General features: G+C 41.4%; 1 protein-coding gene across 1 annotated transcript in view; it reads right to left on the bottom strand.

The window, feature by feature from the left end:
• Positions 1 to 20257, bottom strand: part of MAML2 (mastermind like transcriptional coactivator 2) — a 404047-nt gene that overhangs the window by 289789 nt on the left and 94001 nt on the right. The window lies entirely within an intron of this gene.

The raw sequence follows: 20257 nt of genomic DNA, 5'->3' as shown, positions 1-20257 counted from the left end.
ACTGAACAATTCATTCCTTCATTCTTTAATGTAATAGTCATGCATTGAGTCTGGCTATGGGTATAACCCATTTGGAAAGTGACACAATCTCCTACAGTGTGTCCAGTTTCTTTAAGGCTCACAGATTTGCACAGTTCACACCTGCCCATTGTTCAGAACGCTTGTGCAATGAGAGGAAACTGCTAAGCTAATGTTTATTTCAACCGACACTTTGGGTGCATCCTGACAACTCAAACATCTGTTTTAAGCAGAAACATCAACTGAGCTGACTTATTACACCGATGAAATTGGGAAAATTCTCAATATTCTGCTTTGTTCTGCTCGTATGAACACAGCCTAATGTTTTCCATGCCACCGAATTAGTACTTAAGTGGTTAAAGGAAGCAGAGGAGCTTTTGCACGTTCCATGCCAGCTGTGCTCTAAAGAGAATTAAGCCTGAAATACCCTGCTCGGAGGACAAGCCATTAGTACAGGCTTTACTTGTTTCATTAATATGGAGGAGACAGGAAAACCGTTACTTACACTATTATAAAGTCTGATCTGAGTGTTTCACGCTCGGACACTTCACCTAAGAAACCAGTGACGGGTTTGTATAAAGGGGAAGAGAAGCATTAGCCTCATCAGACACAAAACAAAACCAAGCCAAGGAACATTTGTGTTATGTTTCAAGTCAAATAGCACATTCTTCACTTCCTAGTGAGGCAAGATCTATTTTTTCTCTAAGTGGCTAACCTCTGGAAATCATTTGAGAGACCAGGGAAAGAGAACCCAATTTTGAACGAAATCGCCATGGTGAGTCCAAGCCTGGTTGTCTCTGCAGTGGTATTTCCATGACGGCGTGGCTGTCACTGTTCCGAACTACCCCCCTGCCAGAGAAGTTCAAGTTCAGCTCCTGGATCAATAATTCTTTTTCCAACAGTAGGTGTCATTGTAGCTACTACGGCTGCAGACGGAACTTCCATTTTCGATATGATATGTCAAGGTGGGCTTACTAATGCTTTTTTTGTCCCAGCTTTATCGAGATGTAACTGACACAACATTTTGAGTGTTTAAGGTAGACAACAGGATGATCTGATAAACAATTATCAGATGCAAAATGATCACCACAATAAAGTTAGGTAACATGTCCTAAACTCACAGTTACCATCTTTTGGTGTGTGTGTATGTGTCTGTGGTGAGGACATCTAGGATTTACTCTTAACAACTTCCTTTTTTATATTTATTTTATCGAAGTATAATTGATTTACAATTTCGTGTAAAGTGCAACTTTCAATATGCATTACCCTGTTGTTAGCTACAGACACCATGCTGTACAGTTGATTCCCATTCATTCATCTTATAAGTGGAAGTGTGTACCTTTTGACCACCGTCACTCATTTCTCTCACCTTCCTAGGCCCTGGGAACCCCCAATCTAGCCTCTGTTTCTATAAGTTTGGTAGTTTAGATGCCACATATAAGCGAGGTCATACAGTATTTGTCTGTTGATGAGCCAGAATCTACTAGAAGAGGTAAGTCAAGAAATGTGACTTATTCAAGTGTCTGGAATGTACACAGTCAGTCAGATAAAGAACTTCCTCACAAAATGGGGGAGAGTATTTTTGAGTCACTGATGGAATACAGCTGATGGGAGCTTCTTGGAGAAACCAAACTAAGTGGAAAGGAATTTAACAAGGGGTCTGCTGACGGGTCATTGTCCAAAGGAGTAAGTAGCAACTTTGGCCTTCGGGAGCCTGTGGAAAAAACAGAAAGAAGAGGTGCGTGCATGCCTGCAGGCTACGTTGCTTCCGTTGTATCCAACTCTGTGACCCTGTGGATCACAGCCCGCCAGGCTCCTCAGAGCAGGTGATTTCCCAGGCAAGGAAACTGGAGTGGGTTGCCATGCCCTCCTCCAGCGGATTTTCCAGACGCCGGGACGGAACCCACGTCTCTTACATCTACTGCAATGGCAGGCAGGTTCTTTACTGCTAGAACCACCCGGGAAGCCCAAATGAAGAGGCATTGTGGTCCAAGTCCAAGCTGGAAACAGCATGTGATATCAGGACTGGACCTAAGAGGCACAGACTGGCCAGCCAGGGGTGAGGTGGGTTGACACAAGTACAACTGCAATAAAAGAATGTAGTGTGTGCCACGGAGTCGCTCACTTATGTCTGACTCTTTGTGACCCCATGGACTGTAGCCCACTAGGCTCCTCTGTCCATGGGATTCTCCAGGCATGAACACTGGAGCGGATTGCCATTTCCTCCTTCAGGGGATCTTTCCAGCCCAGGGATTGAACCCTCGTCTCCTGCACTGGCAGGCGGATTCTTTACCACTGAGCCACCTGAGAAGCCCGCTTAAGAATGTCAGAACTGTTTTATTACATACTCAAGTTCCCACACTTGAACACACTGATGTGGTCTGGCTCAATCCTTCTGATTTTCCGTAACATAAACGCTGTGCTATTCTTTCAGTGGCTGGCAGGTAATGTCAGGTTTGGATGATTCAACACATTAGAAGGAGGGTCTCTAGCCAGCAGATCACTGGGGTAAATTTTCTTCCTTCTCCTGGGTGATGGCAGTGGAGGAGATGAAAGTGAATAGCTTTTGACTTTGGAGTCATCGCCATTTCTCTAGGGTAGATTTCTTCAGAATGCCAAGCACTGAATGCTGCAAACACTTTGGATATTCTGGCCAATTTCAGAGTAAAGGCAAAATCCTGGGACAGAATCAAGAACTTTCAAAGTTTTGGTTTTCCTAAAAACTGAGGCCATACATAACGTGATTATACTTTTTCATGTTTAAGAGTTTACACATTAAGTGTGAATTAATACCCTTTGAGTTTCTTTTATGTTTTTCAACTCGAGGTACCAGGGAATCAATAAAAAAAAAAAAAGTCATAGATCCTGGTTTCAAAATTCCAGGGCTATCATTTACAAGCTGTCCACATCGAGTTTCCACTTAGAGTCTGTGTTTTATCTTAAGAAAATGAAATAATGGCACCTATGTCTTAGAGCACAGTGGTAGCCACGAAACAGAACAGAATGATGGTCAAAGAGGCAGATACATCAGTAAGTTCTGGAATATTTGTATCCCTCTCTCCCTGATCCTTCCCACAGCTATGTTGACCTGCTCATGTCTTCATCACACTTCCAAGCTGCAGTTTTCTCATTGGTAAAATAAGAAAATCATTGATTCTGAACAGAGTGGCTGTAGGGCTCATTTGAGATTAAGGGAGTATTTTCTTGTTATTAAAAGCTTCACAGGCACCATCATCAGTTACATTGTATGAGGACATATTAACCAATAACTTTTTTCTTTGTTGTTATATAGCAGTTAGATTTATAATCTACATGAAAGACCAAAGCTAAACAAAAGCTAAGGGTCTGTGCCTTAGAATGCTAAATCACCATTAAAGTAAACCATTTGGAAAACTCGATTAGCTGTTCAATTTTATACGGTGATGATTCTTTCCCCACGTTCTCCTCATGGACAAAAAAGAAAATTTGGTTTGTTTTTCACAGTATTAAGAAAAGTTGATGAACTGTCTGTGTCAGTGTTATATACTTAGTGGATTTATTATTACTTTTGCAGTGCTTTGGCACAGCTCAATTTTAGATGCAATTACCACATTATAATCTTGGCAAAACCCACTGTTTCAAATAATGCTCTGATGTACAAATGAGTCTTCCTCACAAATGAAAACTGCCAAGGGAAAGGTACCATTACAATATGTAAAAATGAAAAGTCTCATTGAAGCACAGAATAACAAGTTTTACTTCAAAGGCACACACTATATACACACAAACTAAAAAAAAAGTTATAATTCAGATGTCTAACTCTCCCGAAATAACACTCTAATATACAATAATTCATTGTAGGGTATGTAGGCAGCCTGGATCAAACAGCATCTCCCTGCACTGTGAGCTAGAAATACTAGACTCAAATGTGTTGAAATATTTCTGCCACTTTTTTTCAGAATATGAAGATAAACACTGTTTGTGTGGTCAGAAGATTCTAGAATCATTTTATCACTGACACCATAAATTGGTGTGAAGGCAAGTTTTTATAAAAGTGTGTGCTTATAAATTACTTATAGCTTCTATAACTTACAGTATTTTCCTTAGCTCTGGCTCACAATAACACCATACATGGACTTTCTAACATAAAGGGCTTCTTGCTTTAGTAGAGAAACCAGCTCGGAAATGAGGGCTAACAGGACTTACTATCTTATTAGGTGATCCTTCTGGGCAGATATATGTATACAGCTTTTCTTTCCAATATCTCCTGGATATTAATACAATCAATACAACTGATACAACAGCATTTTGGAAACAATGTTGATGACTACTGCAGTGGTTCCCAGCAGGGGGTAATTTGCTCCACACCCCACCAGATATTTGACAATGCCTGGGGACTTTGTCTTAACTGGAAGGGGGAGGCCAAACTCACATCTAGTCGGTAGAGTTCAGAGATGGTGTTGAACATCTTACAATGCACAGGACAGCTCCCCCCTCAAAAGAAGTTATCCAGTCCAAACTTTCAGTTGCACCCAGGGTGAGAAACACTGTCCTTTGGGGTTTCTATCTCAAGGCTTCCCTTGTGGCTCAGCTGGTAAAGAATCCGCCTGCAATGCAGGAGACCTGGGTTGGATCCCTGGGTTGGGAAGATCCCCTGGAGAAGGGAAAGGCTACTCACTCCAGTATTCTGGCCTGGAGAATTCCATGGACTCTATAGTCCATGGGGTCGCAAAGAGTCAGACACAACTGAGCGACTTTCAGTTTCACTGACAACATAACAGGTATTGCCCCTTAACACTTCTTTCCTGAGTCAGTAGCCTTGGATCAGTCATTATCGTGAGGGTCGATATCAGAGCAGAATCCAAACCCTTCATTTCCAACTGGGATCCCATAAACAACACAGGAACACAGATCCAGACCAATGAGCTCTTGGTTTGTTTCAGGTTAAGTCTGTGGAATTTTTTTGAAGTTCTAGTTTGGCTTTGTTCAGTCATGTTAGAAAGTATGTAAGTATCATGCCGGTTTAAACTAGTTCATCAGGCCTACTTACGGACATGTTTTGGTTCAGTTACAGTCTTGACCTTTGAGTCTGTTCAGTTTAAGGTGCAGCCCATTCTGTGATTCTGGATTTTGGCTATGGCCATTTGGTTTATGGCCTGCCCACGAGTGTGACTGAGCAGAGAGCTGTGGCTCATCACCACTGATGGCCACAGAACCTTCTGTACTCCAAAGGAGTTAATTTGCTCTTGACTTTGTTTTGCAGGAGGACTCAATAATGCAAGCACCAAACCTAGAGTTGTTAGGATGCATGGACTCCCTACTTTCTGTTGCTTGGTATAAGACTCTTAAGACTTCACTACGAAAACTGGCTTATTTCATACTATATTTACGAAAAGGTACACAAGTCTCAAATGTTTCCAAGTTTTCCTGAAACTGTTTACTTGAGTACACTCTGAAGAAAAAAGGAAAAAAAGTTCTTAAAAATCTCCAGGGATTAAAAAAAAACACATATACTCTTATTTTGCAATGGCCCTAGTTGTGAAATCATCAGACTGAAAAATACTTCAGGCGTGTTGAGGGTGGCTTTAGTGACAAGATTTCCTTAAGGCTGTAAACAAACCAAATTCATTAAGAGAAAGAAACAGAAGTGGCAGATTTCATCATAAAATGGAGAACACATTTTCCAGCTGAATTACAGATACAGCACAAAATGCGGTTGTTTCATTTTTTTAAAACCTCAGTTTCTGCAGGCTGAAACAGAACATTTCAATTGGCTCAGATCATGAAAGCCATCTGCACCTGCTCACAAAACAGCTTAAAGAAAAAAAAAAAATCTGCACAAAGGATTTTAACTTACACAGACAGTAAGGAATAGCCTCTGGTCCACAGACACCCATAAAAGGAGGAGCAGTATGAAGCAAAGGAGATCATAATTTTTTAAAACTACCAATAAATAATCATCTAAGATCAGTTTACAGCATTATTTCTGTTTTACCTGTGGCAGCTCCACTTGACTGTCTTGGTTGGATGTTAAAAAGTTAGGCGATTAAAATTCAATTATGAGGGTTTTTCTTTTATGTAGCCTAGGGTTGAATGAATTACTGGCAGGAAACTTTAGCTCATGAACTCAATCAAAAATCCTTTCATTTGTCAGAGCTGCTTCCTGCCCCTCTCCTTTAAACATCTGCTTCTCCAGTTCAGGGACAAAACCAACTCTCTGTCCCTCCTTCCCTCCCTCTTTGTTAAAATAATAAGCAATCGCCAAAAGTTCCCTTGCAAAAGTTACAGATTTTCTCTTAAACACACGCTTGCTCCCAGTAGAGTTTATTTAATATATCTTTAATAGCTTCCTTGTATTCCTCGCTTCCTTTCCGCTCTTAAATGCTGGAAAATCTCAAGCTGACAAAAGAAGACATTTTTAAAATGCGAACCTTCGCAGGGCTAAGCCCGGTCGGTCTCCAGGCCAATTAGCTGGGAGCAAGGCTGCCCGGCGGGGGAGGGGGCCGGCTGTCGGGAATCGCCTGCACTCCTTAAATGGCTGGCACTTCCTGCCAGAAAAGGCCAGCTCTGCACAAACAGAAATAGGGTGGAAAGAAAACAGGAGGCGTTGCTCAAGTTCCAAACAAGCTGCGCGTGTCCACGCGCGCGCCGGGAGGGAGGCCGGCCGCGGCGCGCGGGCCTCGTCGGAGCTTCGGCCGAGGAGCCCACCGCCCGCTGGCATCAGCCTGGGGCTGGGGGGCGCCCCCGCCGCCGAGAAGGGGGGCCCGGCTGTGCAAGTCCGGGGGAAAGCGGACAGTGCCCTTTGAACAGCCAGCCTGCGCTGAGCGCGACCTAAACCCTCCCGTCGCCTGCGCGCCCTCCGTCTGCGCAGGCTTCTCTTTGGGAAGGAGTTAGGGCAGACCTCAGTGACTTACTCTTTTGCCTAAAAAAATCAGGCTGGTTCTTCCTCTAGAGCAGTCTAGGTGAAAGTTTGTACAATCTGGGGGCTATGCTGCCTAATGATCGCAACCCTATTAAAGATCTTTTATTAAGAAAATGTTGGGGAATCTCGGTGTCACTGTAGAGGGAAAGACGTATTTTAAGAATGCTTACCTAGAATTCATAAACATTTTAAACTGCACAAAATGATGCTGCTTTAATAAGGCATGGTACATAATACAACCAGCTGTTGTATCATAGTAAAGTTTTTGAATGTTTTCATATCTAAGCCATGCTTGTAATTCTAAAATTAGATAAAGAAGCTTCTGATTCTTTTACCCTTCCATGTTCCTATGGATGGAAGAATTTGAGCTATAGTGATTAGAAAATTACTGGTATCAAATCTGCTACAGTCAATACATTCATAATTCTTATATGTTGTAACGATTTACCCTTAAATTTTTAAAAAATGGGTTTAGAAAATTACTGGTATCAAATCTGCTACAGTCAATACATTCATAATTCTTATATGTTGTAACGATTTACCCTTAAATTCTTAAAAAATGGGTTATATGGTTAAAGCCATGTATTATTATGTTAATATGAGTAATAACAACAGCTAATATTTCTGAGCCCTCACCATGTGCCAACTGTGATACAAAGTTCTTTACATGCATAATTTATTTTAATCTCCACAACTGTCTAGAACTATGATTATGCACATTTGAAGAAACAGAGGTTGATATATTTAATTTGCTGTAGTCCAGAGAGTTAGTATGTAGCAAAGCTGTGACTTGTACCTATCCACCTGCCCTCAAAGCAACCACCCATCCATCCATCCAATATGAAACGTCTACTATCTGGAAGACGCATTCACTCACATAGGTAAGACATACACAAAACATTTTTTTAACTTATGCATCTATTTTATCGAATTGAAACATAAGAAACACAGTATATTTTAAAAGTTCAGACATCAGAATAAAATACATTCCTACTAAATCGTAGAAACAATAAATAGTACAAGAAAAAAAAAGTTAAAAAAAAAACTGCTAACAAGCAATCCAATACTCTTTTGACATACAAAATCTAACATTCAAGGTATTTCTCAAAAGACCAATTTTTTCCTTGAATTTTCCAAAGAATTTTCAAAAATAAATTCAGGGAACATTTGGGAATAGCAAGTTTCCAAAACAAAACGTGCATAGCTAGATTAGTTTGTCAGTTTTGCCATTTTCTTTTTCAGTGGAAAGTTCATTGGACAAATTACAATCTCACCCCAGACAGGATGTGAGAATGTTTTTGTAAATCACAATTTACGGCATATTAATGTCATGTGAAAGTTTTCCCAAACAAGAACCCACATGAAATTTGGTTATTAAACTTTAAATAAACCATTTTTCATATCTATAAGCTTAAAGTAGAAATTACCTATAAATGGATTTTTAGATTTCTTTTTAGTTTAATTCTTGAGTGTGGTGAGCAAAAGGTTACATCCTTTATATAAACTTTTGCTTTGGGCTAAAGCCAATACATCTTTGTTTTGATATTTCATCTGAAATGCATCAAGTTGGTTGATTTACTTCAATACAACCTTGCATGGGCTATAAAAGTGTGGTCCAATCCAACTATTTCTATATTCATGTCAATCACACTATCATGCTTCATTCTTTGCATGTCACATTCAACAAAAATGTGAGGGCTTATCACATCGCTAGGTACTAGCTATGCTAAGCAATAAAGACACAAAAGTATATAAAACACAGCTCTACATTGGAGAAAGTTCCTGAAAGAGACCCAGAAGTAAATTCATCTTAAGAACTGGGTAAGTGCCCCAAATGAAGCATAACCCAAGTGTGTGGGACTCATAAGAAAAAGTGACTAATTCAGGGAAGGCCCTCTCCTCTACAAAGCATCTCACTTATCCATTCAACAAATATTTATTGGATTTTGAGGGATAAGCAGATGTTTACAGGTGGGGAAGGTCAAAGAAGCATCATATGCGAAACTGTGAAGTTCTGAAAGGGACTTCGAGTCCAGGGACATGGGGGAAATACGTACAACATACAACGAGAGCACCAGGGCTCAAGCGATCCGTCCTGTCCGGGTGTGAAGGACGGCAGCAAGACAGCAGAGCACTTGTGAACTCCACTCCTGCATCCACGAACTCCCCTTGTGAACCGCTAATTCCAAAAGCGGTCAGAGGCACAGTACAGATTAAGTGCTCAATCCCTTTAATATCAAACCAGTGAGAACATTCCTGAGACGTTTCAGTAAAAGTCCACATGCAGTCCCGTGGACCTAACTTACTTGCTGAGGAACAATTAAGCACTCCCATGTGCACAGTAGGGAAAGTTGGGACCATACTCCCTTCAGCACCACACCCAGGAATGGAGCTACGAAAGATGACTGACAGATGGGGGTTCAGGGGGGTAAGTCTGCTCTGAGGACACCATGCAGGAAGGACATGCGCCCAGTTTGTCGATCAAGAACGAAGGACCACCTCCCTCAGACCAGCAATTCTCAGACTCCTCACCCTGTCTCAGTTCTGAATTCCAAGTAAAACAAGGACATGATTCATACCCTCAGTTGCTTTTCTTTTCATGTGTAGCATGATCAAAAGAATAATTATACAGAAAGAAATTCTGCAAAGACAAAAATTGCGTGTGATTTGCCTTACATAAGGACCTCAGTGTGCTGCTGGAAGCCTCTGATTTGTTCTGTTGACTGGCAGCTTCAGGTTACAAGCAGAGAACAGAGAGCCCTCATTAACATCTTCCTGGGCTCCAACAAACACAGAGTCAGCTCAACACACCACTGTGTCCTGACAAGTATATATCAGATTCAGATCGTGCAAAAAGAATAAAACCTCAGTAAACAGTCTGATGACTTCTAAGGAAAGAGAGAGATGGGTCACCCACAGCTCAGTGAAGCGACCCTGGAGAAAGAACTTGGAGAGCTTGCTAAGAGAAGAATTTTAAGATAGGAGTTCAGTGGCCGAAAAGAAAAATGTCACTATGCTTTTAAACCCTCCCACATGCTCTCACATAATGTCTCATCCTCCTTCTCACCTGCCAACCCACACACAGAAAGCCTAGATCAGGCAGAATAAAGGACAGATTTCCTATGGGCAAAGTTTAGCATTTTCTACTGGATGGACTGCCTGGCGTCTGCTTTCCACTTCATTTCAACCCGGTTCAGTCCAACTCAGTACACGCTGCAGATGCTCCTACCCCACCTCTGCAGAACAGAAAGTGACTGAAGAAAACCACATGCTCAGGATTGCATGTTAAATTCTGGACCACTGATCTCAGGTGGCTCAGTGGTAAAGAATCCTCCTGCCAATGCAGGAGACGTGGGTCGGGAAGACTCTGGGTCGGGAAGATCTCCTGGAGAAGGAAATGGCAACCCACTCTAGTACTCTTGCCTGGAAGCCCCATGGACAGAGGAGCCTGGCAGGCTTCAGTCCAAGAGTTTGCAAAGAGTCAGACACGACTGAGTGACTAAGCAACAGCCTCAAGTGCGCCATCAGTGCCGCCCTATTCTTAGTACACTTCTCTGGTTCCATTCACTCTGTCGTTCTCCTCAATGACTATTTCACATCTTTTCCTCCCTCCTCAAACCTCTAGCACCTTCTGCCCAATTCTCAGTCTCAGTTGCTGGATTACCTTGAATTCTATTTCACTGAGAAAATAGAAGCAATCCCCCCCCCCCTCCACCCAAGACATTTCTGCTCCCTTCTGATGTCTCTGTCAGAAGTTTTCTCTATCCCTTTTATACTTTAATAAAACTTTATTACACAAAAGCTCTGAGCAATCAAGGCTCATCTCTGGTCCTGGATTGAATTCTTCCCCTCTGGAGGCCAAGAATCCTGGCGTCTTTTCGTGGTTCAGCAACAATCTTTCATCTTGGGGGCTCGTCCGGGATTCTTCCGGACAAGGTAAGGATGCTTGGAGCTCGAGTTCTTTGTTCTCCTAGTGAACACGTTTTCTGCTGTACTTTACTCACTCTACGGTGTGCTTGTGTGAATGAATGACAAGCCCTGCGCGAAGCAAGCGAGGAGCCCTGCTCAGCGGTTTGGCAGTGACCTCATATGGCTTATAGGACTTCCCTGGTGGCTCAGAAGGCAAAGCGTCTGACATCAGTGCGGGAGACTTGGGTTCAATCCCTGGGTTGGGAAGATCCCCTGGAGAAGGAAATGGCACCCCACTCCAGTACTCTTGCCTGGAAAATTCCATGGACAGAAGAGCCTGGCAGGCTACAGTCCATGGGGTCGCAAAGAGTCGGACACGACTGAGTGACTTCACTTTCACTAACTCATTTTTATACCTGCCTTCTCCAGTCTGGCCACCTGTAGCTACTGATCACTTGAACTGTGACTAGTCCACATTGAGATGTGCTTTTTTATGTCATATACACTGAATTTTGTGATCTTATCAAACATCAATGCAAAATGTCTCACACATAATTGCTTTCTATTCAGTACATGTTTTAATAATTTGTATATATCGGGTTAAATCAAAGAACTAAAATTAATTTTTCCCTGTTTGTGTTTTCAACATAGCGACTAGAATTTTAAAATTACATCTGTGGCTCACACTGTTCTGTCAGGCAGTGCTGCCCTGTTCTCTGCTGGGACTCGGGGAACTGTCAGGCTCTCAGCTGAAACCAAGACACCGCCTCCCTGTGCAACCAACCCTTCCCTTTCTCGCACTCAGGGCCTCCTCTCCAGCAATTCTCACTGCTTTCTTCTTCACCAATGTCCCTCTTATAATCGAATCATTCCCATCACATATAAATATGCTGCTATACCTCCTATTATTATAAAGAACCCCCCCCCCACCAAAACCCCAAACCAACAAACAAACAAAACCTCTTGACCATACATCTTGATCTGGTTACCATCTTATCTCTTTATAGCAGAACCTCTCAAAAAATGTCTATACTCACTGTCTCCAATTCTTCTAGTTTCATCCCCTATGAATCCACTTCCATCCCCATCCATCCACCAAAATGGATCCTGTCAAGCAGAGTGCGCAGGAGCTAGCTGCAGCCAGCGGTTAAATTCAACAATTTTACAAGCTTCCTCTGAAACTATAGGTAGCTTGAAACAGACTATGATGGAAGTATTTACAGCATGGAAATTGGCACATACTACCAACCAGAAGAGCTGGTTTATTCAGAGCAGCTCTGAATGAAAATCATGACTCTCACCAAGCTTTATAATCAATTATCAGTCCTCAGATTATCTAACTTATTGGTAGCACTTAGCAGAGACAAACACTCTCTCCTTAACTTCTTTCTCTGCTTGTCTTATGGGGCACCGTCTTCTCTCATGTCTCCTTCACTGACACTGTTCCTCTGTCTCCTTTGCTAGTTCCAGTTCATCTGTCTGACCTCTAAATACTGGAGAGTCTTAGCACTCAGTCTAAGCATCTCTCTCTTTTTTTTTTTTTAGTATCACTGGATATACATCATTTCTTTCTCCTGTAGCTTTTATCACTATAGTATAATATAAAGCTTCTCATCAAGCATGTTACGGTTGTGTATTCAAGCTCAAAACAGTTCTAGATATCAGGCTGGTTTAGTAAACAGTAACCAAACAAACATCTGACAACAGGCTTTTCCTCATAAAGAGAATAAGATAGCCAAAGGTTTTTTACTTTTGTAAGCTTGCTTTAATAGTTTGATTTTTTTTCTTAAAAAAAAAAAAAACCCAAAAGATATAAGGATGGTGAATGGCCTCCAGTCACCGTCATAGGTTTGTTTGTTTTTGTTTAAGCCAAAAACTATCTACACTTCCTCTCTGGTGTTTTTAGTCTTGTGGTCCTAAATACCCAAATGTACACCTTTAACAGATCTCACTCATGAATTGCATCCAACCTATCCCTTGCCTACTTGACATCTTCTAAGCTGTCTGATAGGCATATTAAACTAAACATGTCTGGAATAAAAATTCTAATTCTCCCTCCTCCTTCTTCCCCTGTTGCCAAACATGATGTTTCAATAATATTCCTCAGCTCAATATATGACAGTTCCAGGTACACAGACACACCTGTTGAGTTATCCTTGCTTCTGCACTTCCTTTGACACCTGACATCCAACACACTGTACTCCTAATGCTCTGTCTTCAAAACATATCCTCTCTTACTTAGAGTAAGAGCAAACCTTCCCAGTGGTCTACAAAGCCTTATAAAGTACCCCTGCTACCTCTCTGACCTCATCTCCCACTCATCTCCTTTAGCTTACTCTGATCCAGCTGGAACATCTGTGTCAACAAAGATGCTCCTGGCTCAGAGGCTTTGCCCTTGTTGTTCTGCCTGAAAGTTCCTCTCCCAGATGGTCACATGGCCTGCTCCCTGACTTCCTTCTGCAGAACCAACCGAAATTAATCCCCTCCATGGCAATTACCACCTTAAGACACACTATCTTCACCTGTTGGTGTGTTTTATCACCAGCCTAGCCTTAGCAGGTGTATTATTTTTCATTGCTGTATACCTAGCATCCATCAGAATGCTTGGCATATATTAAAAGTTCAGTCAATGTTTGCTGAATGAATGAAAAACTGATGTCATATTACCAGCTTTGGATCCTCAAGAAAGCGACTGTCACTTTCTGTTCTGTGTGAAGTACTACCTGATGAACACATCTTGAATGGCATAGTATTTGGTTTCTGCGCCAGGCTGCTTTTCCATACAAACTCAGTAGTGAGGGTGAAATAATGAAATTTGACTCAATTCGGAACTAACAGTGATAATGGCATTACAAACTGTTTTCTTCTAATACTGCCTTTTTAAATGAGGGATTTCAGGGATGTCTTCATCTGAAAGTCTTTCAATATCATATCAGGAATACATGGAGGAAGAACTCTGATGGCAACAAGTAGAGTTACCCTAGGACCATGGCCTTGGGTAATTTGTGGAGAGGTGGGGGGTGACAGGAACATAGGGGACAGTGAAACATGCCAAAGGTCTTAAGAAAATACTCTTTACAGATGACATATACTTACCAATGGTGATTTTTAATAATGTTTTATTTATGCGTGTTTGTTTTTTTTTTTCGGCTGTGCCATGCAGCATGCAGAATCTTAGTTCCCTGAGCAGGGCTTGAACCTGTCCCCCTGCAGGAGAAGCTTAGAGTCTTTTTTTTTTTTTTTAACTTTTTATTTTATGTTGTGATAGTTTCAGGTGAACACTGGAGGGACTCAGCCATACATATATGTGTATCGATTCTCCCCCAAACTTCCCTCCCATCCAGGCTGCCACATAACATTGGAAGCTTGGAGTCTTAACCACTGGACTGCCAGGGAAGTCCCAGCAATGGTGATTTTTACTCCATAACTCCTCTTTCTTTTCTGCCATTGATTTGCACAGAAAACCAAGGCTGAAGTTGCATAATGAAAACCATATCTCCTCAACTCCTGTCTCTTAAGTAAACTAAAGGTGACAGAGATAGACAAGAGGCGACTCTCATCCCCATCACCTCTGGGATTTTCACAGCGGGGAGGTCTCTGTTGTGTCTCGACCTAGAAGTCAGACTACATACCGCAACTCATACACAGTTAGCAGAAATGTGCAGTACCATTTTTTTCTTCAATATACTGGGATAATTATATAGGTAGGCCTGAATTTTAATGATCATTGTAACATTATTTTTATGAGATATTGTGTCTAAATTCTTGTTTTATAACTGAATTTTAAGGACTGTATTTATAAATGGGAACATGCCAGCATTGTGATTACTATTAGTTAGATTTCTAGTCAAGCCCAAAAGCCAAGTGGATTTTAGCTTTCTATGGTGGTAGGAACAATCAGCTGTGATTATTCTTTTGATTTATGAAATATTAGGGGTTCCATCCACAGTTGAAAATGTTTGCGAAGCATCAGTGGAAAAAATAGGCTTCTAAATAAGGACAAAACAGGTGCCAGGTAGTATAGGAAGAACTCTCTTAGATGTGTGGCTTGGCTGATATCCATTCTGTCTTATAGACTCTGACCCATAAAGTTATGTTTTGTGTGTTGTTAGGGAATATGTGCTTCTCTCCCTTATTATACACACACACACACACACACACATGCACAAACACACACACACACAAAGACATATGCAGTAGATAATGAAGTTAACAAATATTTACTGAGTCCTGAAAACATACTACATGCTGTGTTGAGCTCTCTACATAATGTAACAGTTACTAGTTACCTCCTACATGTGTACCAAGCATTTCACATGTGTTCTATTTAATCCCCACCAAATGAAAGCAAACCCTCAGGTAATGCTGCTTGCAGGGCACTGTTCTCAGCCGTTTCCCTTTCCTCTCTCCCCTTAGATGCTCAGCACCGCTGTGAAGTGGGTACAGGCATCGTCTCCATCTTCAGATGAGGCAGCTGAGGTACACAGTGAGGATGAGATTTTTCCAAGGCTGGATCAGCCACAAACAGTACAGCTGGGATTTAAACACAAAGCGGTCTGGTTTGGGTCATGTTCTTAGTCAAGTGGACCTTGCTGGCCTTTCATAGCAACCTCGAGGCAAGTCTTTATTACCTCCATCTTCCAGATGAGGACCCACATGAAATCCTCTGCACCAGGTTGCTCAGATAGTAGGCAGAGGCCAGATCCAAGATGAGGCATGGCATGAAAGCCTGGGTTCTCACAACACCGCACGCCCACTCTCACAACTCCCACTATAATATCTTATCTCTTTAAATGAGTACTTAGCTCCTCAAAGTCTACTGGTGTGCCTTCAAATTATTTTGCATAATCCCCCAACCACAGAAATACCCAAGGCTCTGCCTATAACAGATATTCAGTATGGGAAAGAAACTCATATAAAGAGTGATTTTGCGTGGAAGGCAAAGATGAGCAAAAAAAAAAAAAACAAAAAAAAACCCCATCAACACCACAGCTTCCCTTTGTTTCTGAGAAAAGGCCCACAAAAACTGACTTTGATTTTCTGGATCTTCCTTTGCTTTGCACCGCTAGAGGTAAATCAATGCTAAAATAACTATAGCCACCCACCCGAGATGTGCTGATTTAACATGACAAATGCCAAGGAATTTAGACATTAAATTGATCTTGGAAGCTAAACTCCCCTTCTTTAACTCCAACAGAAGAGGAATCACAAAATTCACAAGGAGTAGAAATCTTCCTATCTAGATTATAGGTGGGGCTTGTCTTTTACTAAAGGCTGATTCTTATCTCCAGTGCAATCTTGTTTACCAACCAAGCAGCTAGTTGTTGTTTCTGTACTCAATGGAATGCTGCCTTTTTATAATATCATTGGCGGGATTATTGCTGGCAGCACACGGACAGAGATTGGCCACCAAAATGTGTCTAAAAGGTTTGGAGGCTCTTTTAATATCTTTCTCTTGGTTGAGAAGTAAAACCTGGGATGTAAACCCTATTTCCCCTCAAGAAAATGGGAAGCTCTTCCAGCATGTGTTTTAAATGATTTATATCGTCTGACAATGGAAAGGTAAATTCTCTCACAGGATTTATGGCATGATTCTTGGCCATCTGAGTTTTGTTGATTTCACCTTGTCTCATTGCTCAGAGAATTACAATTAGATAAAAACACCTCATGTCAAGACATTCAATAGCCCAGCACTGTGATTGGGACATGGTGACTGTTACAAGCATTTTTCTCTTTAAAAATCACCAAAGATTATACATAGTTACCATGCCCTCCACCATACACATATTTTGACACTTTCAGACATATTTAAGGAAGAGATGATAAACTGTTTAACAAGGTAACAGGAATAAATACAATATGCTGAAAGAATCACCCAAACAATTTTTTTTTTAGATTAAAACTCATGTGGGAGTTGTGAAGGAATTTTGACAGGTCTTCTTAAGATTATTTTAAAACACATCGGTAAATTTAGTTGAAGTTAAATAACGGCAAAAATCCATTTACAAAAACAAAAATGGTCTTTTGAGACTTTCACTCAAGATAAAGTTCGACTTAATCTATGCAAATAGAGATAGCACTTTCTAGAAAGAGTTATAAAGTCAGTCACACACACAAACCTCAGTGGTGGCTCAAAAACATCCTTTGTTGCCGGACGTGAGAAAAACACACTCGCTTCTAAAAAAAGCCATAGGAAGGAAGTGGAAGAACCTCGGGGGCGAGTGGGAGTGTGAAAGGAATGCTGGAGCTCTTCCTTTTTTTTTTTTTTTAAACATGTAAGCTTGCCGTCGTCCTTAATAGTAGGGCAGTAGTTCAAGTAAGCAAAGTAAAATCTTTACAATATTTTTTCTTTCCTATTCTGTAGGTGCACTATCAGCCAAATAGATTTGAAAATCCTGATCAAAGTAAGTTGATACTCTGGCATTAAATTGCCCCAGGGTTAAAGGGTTTTTTAAAAAAAAAATCAAAGGAAGTCAAACACCTGCATTTGATTCTCAATTCACACATCTCAAAACAACTTAGACTGCCAAAAAAGTATTAAAAGTCATCCGGGAGCGAACACAGGTAAGCAAAGCCTTGTGCTGACAATTTGCTATGTCACACAACCAGCTGTATCTGTTAGGGGAGAAACTGAAGGCTCTTTCGAAAACACAAATGTGATCATGCCACTCCTTGCTTAAAACCCTTTGATACCTTCTCATTGTGCTAAGGATCAACACAAAATGATCAATATGACTTACAAAGCTCTTCATGACCTGATTGCAGCATAGCTGTCAAGCATATCACCAGAGCTCATATGGGTTGAACGCTTATTATGTACTCAGCACAAAAGTTCTTTCAGTTAACCCCACAACAATTGAGGTGGAGAGTCTCATTGTTCCCATTTTTCCGAAGAGGGATTACAGAAGTTGAGTTACTTGCCGACTTGCCGAAGATCATGAAGCTGGAGAATGCTTACATTAGACACTGTTTACTGAGGAAACCAATACCCATTCCCGATCCCTCCTCACTGGGCTGCCTCCAGGATCACAGCTGGTAAATCTACATTCTCACTTTCCCAGCTTGCCTTACTATTTGGGTTGTGTTCTGGCCAATGACACACAGGCAGAAGTTCACCAGAGGGTTTCAGAGAAGCTTCTAACTTTTCTGATAAAGAACTTGGTATCGTACACCTTTCCCTGCCCTCTCCCTTCCAATGGCACCGTCATGCCTAGGACCACTTGCAACTCAGACATGACGAAGCGATACCTAATTAAGCCCGTGATGAACTCCTGAGTCTTGCACCAATCCTGAACTGCTTATTTTCAGCCTTCTTGTTTTGTGGGGACAATACGGGTAGATTGTACTTTACATCCTCCCCGTTTTCCTAGCTCAAACGGTAAAGAATCTGCCTGCAATGCAGGAGACTCGGGTTTGATCCCTGTGTTGGGAAGATTCCCTGGAGGAGGGCATGGCAACCCACTCTAGTCTTTTTGCCTGGAGAGTCCCCATGGACAGAGGAGCCTGGCGGGCTATAGTCCATGGGGTCACAAAGAATCAGAGACAACTGAGCAACTGACACACACACAGTGTACTTGCCTGGAGAATCCCATGGACAGAGGAGTCTGGTGGGCTACAGTCCATAGCGTCCCAAAGAGTCAGACATGACTGAAGTGACTTGGCACACACGCATGCACAGCCTCGCCAACCTCTAAGTTCCTCAAAACTACCATGTTCTTCCTGCCCCCAAACTTTTACTCTTCCCTCTGCCTGGAGGAATCTCCTACTTCTCCTTCAGATCTCAGTTTAAATATCATCTCCTCAGGGAAGCCTTTCTTGATCTTCTTATATCTTCCAGACAAACTCTGTTTCCCTTCAATTTATTCACAAAAACCTATATGTGCCCTCTGTAGCCATAATCGCAATTACAAATGAGTATTTAATGCTCATCTTCCCATGCTACTTGGTAAGCTCAGGAGGTGAAAAATTGTGTTCTGATTGGACAGAGTAGGCTGTCAATATGTATTTATTGAATTAATCAATAAATATCAGCTAGATATTTATTCTTGAGCTAGACATAAGAAGTCATTCATCTTACCCAGCTGAAACCACAGAGTGTACCAGGCTGGAATACGTCTTGTTAGACTCTATTAGCTACCATAAATCTCTCAATAGAAAGGAAGGAGGGAAACTCAGCTGCAGAGGCTGAGTGTGAAGACAGCAGCAATCCCAGTAAGAAAGAAACGAATACTTCTGGTCCCAAGAGAGTGGTAGTCCCAGGAATAGAAAAATACACCAAGAAGAAAACAGTAAGAGCAGGGTGGGAGCTGTGAATGGAAGCAGAGAGGGCCTTGTGAAGACGTAATTTTCAGGAGGCCAAATAAGGCACAATCGAGTATTTTCTGCAATCTCAAGTTTTGCGTTAGGCATTTTGGAGGTTTTCCTGGGAAAACATATCCAACTTTATAGTGGAGTTGTAGGAAAATGTTTCAGTTTATATAAACTTGTCTTATTACCAGATTTCCTGTAGCCCATCTATTCTGTAAGCAAGAGGTAACTGGTGTGCATCATCGTTTTAAAATCGCAGCTCTTTGTGTTATTGTAATGTTATCTTATCATCCTGAAATGGATCTTTTTATACTCCTTCCTCCTCCATTAGGGGCTTCCCTGGTGGCTCACTGGTTAAGAATCCTCCTGCCAAGTAGAAGAACAGGTTTGATAGCCGAGTGGGGAAGATTCCCTGGTGAAGGAAATGGCAACCTACTCCAGTGTTCATGCCTGAGAAATCCCATAGACAGAGGAGCCTGGCGGGCTACAGTCCATGGCATCGCAAAAATGTTGGACACACCTTAGCATCTAAAATAAGAACAACTCTTTCATTAGACTATAAACTCGAAGGTAGGAATCTTGTGACCTGTTTAATTTTGGATTTTCAACACAGAGCAAGTGCCAGCACACAATACGAATTCACTCTGTTGTATTATAATTATTATATGATTATTATAATGAATCAACAAAATGCAAAAATCAGGCATTTAGTAATACACATCAAATCGAATCTTTGATACATAACTTGGAATTGTTTCCCTTTCAAGGTATTTTGTTCAGTGAGCATAGTTAAAAGAGCCTACAATCCAACAAAGTCTTTGTTATATACAGAAGAAGTAGACAGGAGTCTTTGAGTTTTCGAGACAGTATGAATTGAAATGGCAACCTTTTATCATGTGCATACCTCAAGTGCAGAAACAACTCAAAACTCGCAGTTAAAAAAAACAAACCTATGACATTTCTCTGCTCACCAATTCTAACCATCCTCTATTCTCTCTTAATTCTGTGTCCTGAGGGTGATGGGAAAAGGAGAATGTTAGAAAGAGTAGACTGAGATGAGGAGCAAAGACCATGAAAGGGAGGGTGAGGATTCGAGAAACAACTGAAAATACACAGGATGGA

The sequence above is a fragment of the Giraffa tippelskirchi genome, chromosome 11 (assembly GCF_054371585.1).
Source record: "Giraffa tippelskirchi isolate mGirTip1 chromosome 11, T2T-mGirTip1v1.2.pri, whole genome shotgun sequence".
NCBI lineage: Eukaryota > Metazoa > Chordata > Mammalia > Artiodactyla > Giraffidae > Giraffa > Giraffa tippelskirchi.
The sequence above is the reverse complement of the archived record's forward strand: the minus strand, read 5'-3'. Positions and strand labels throughout refer to the sequence as shown.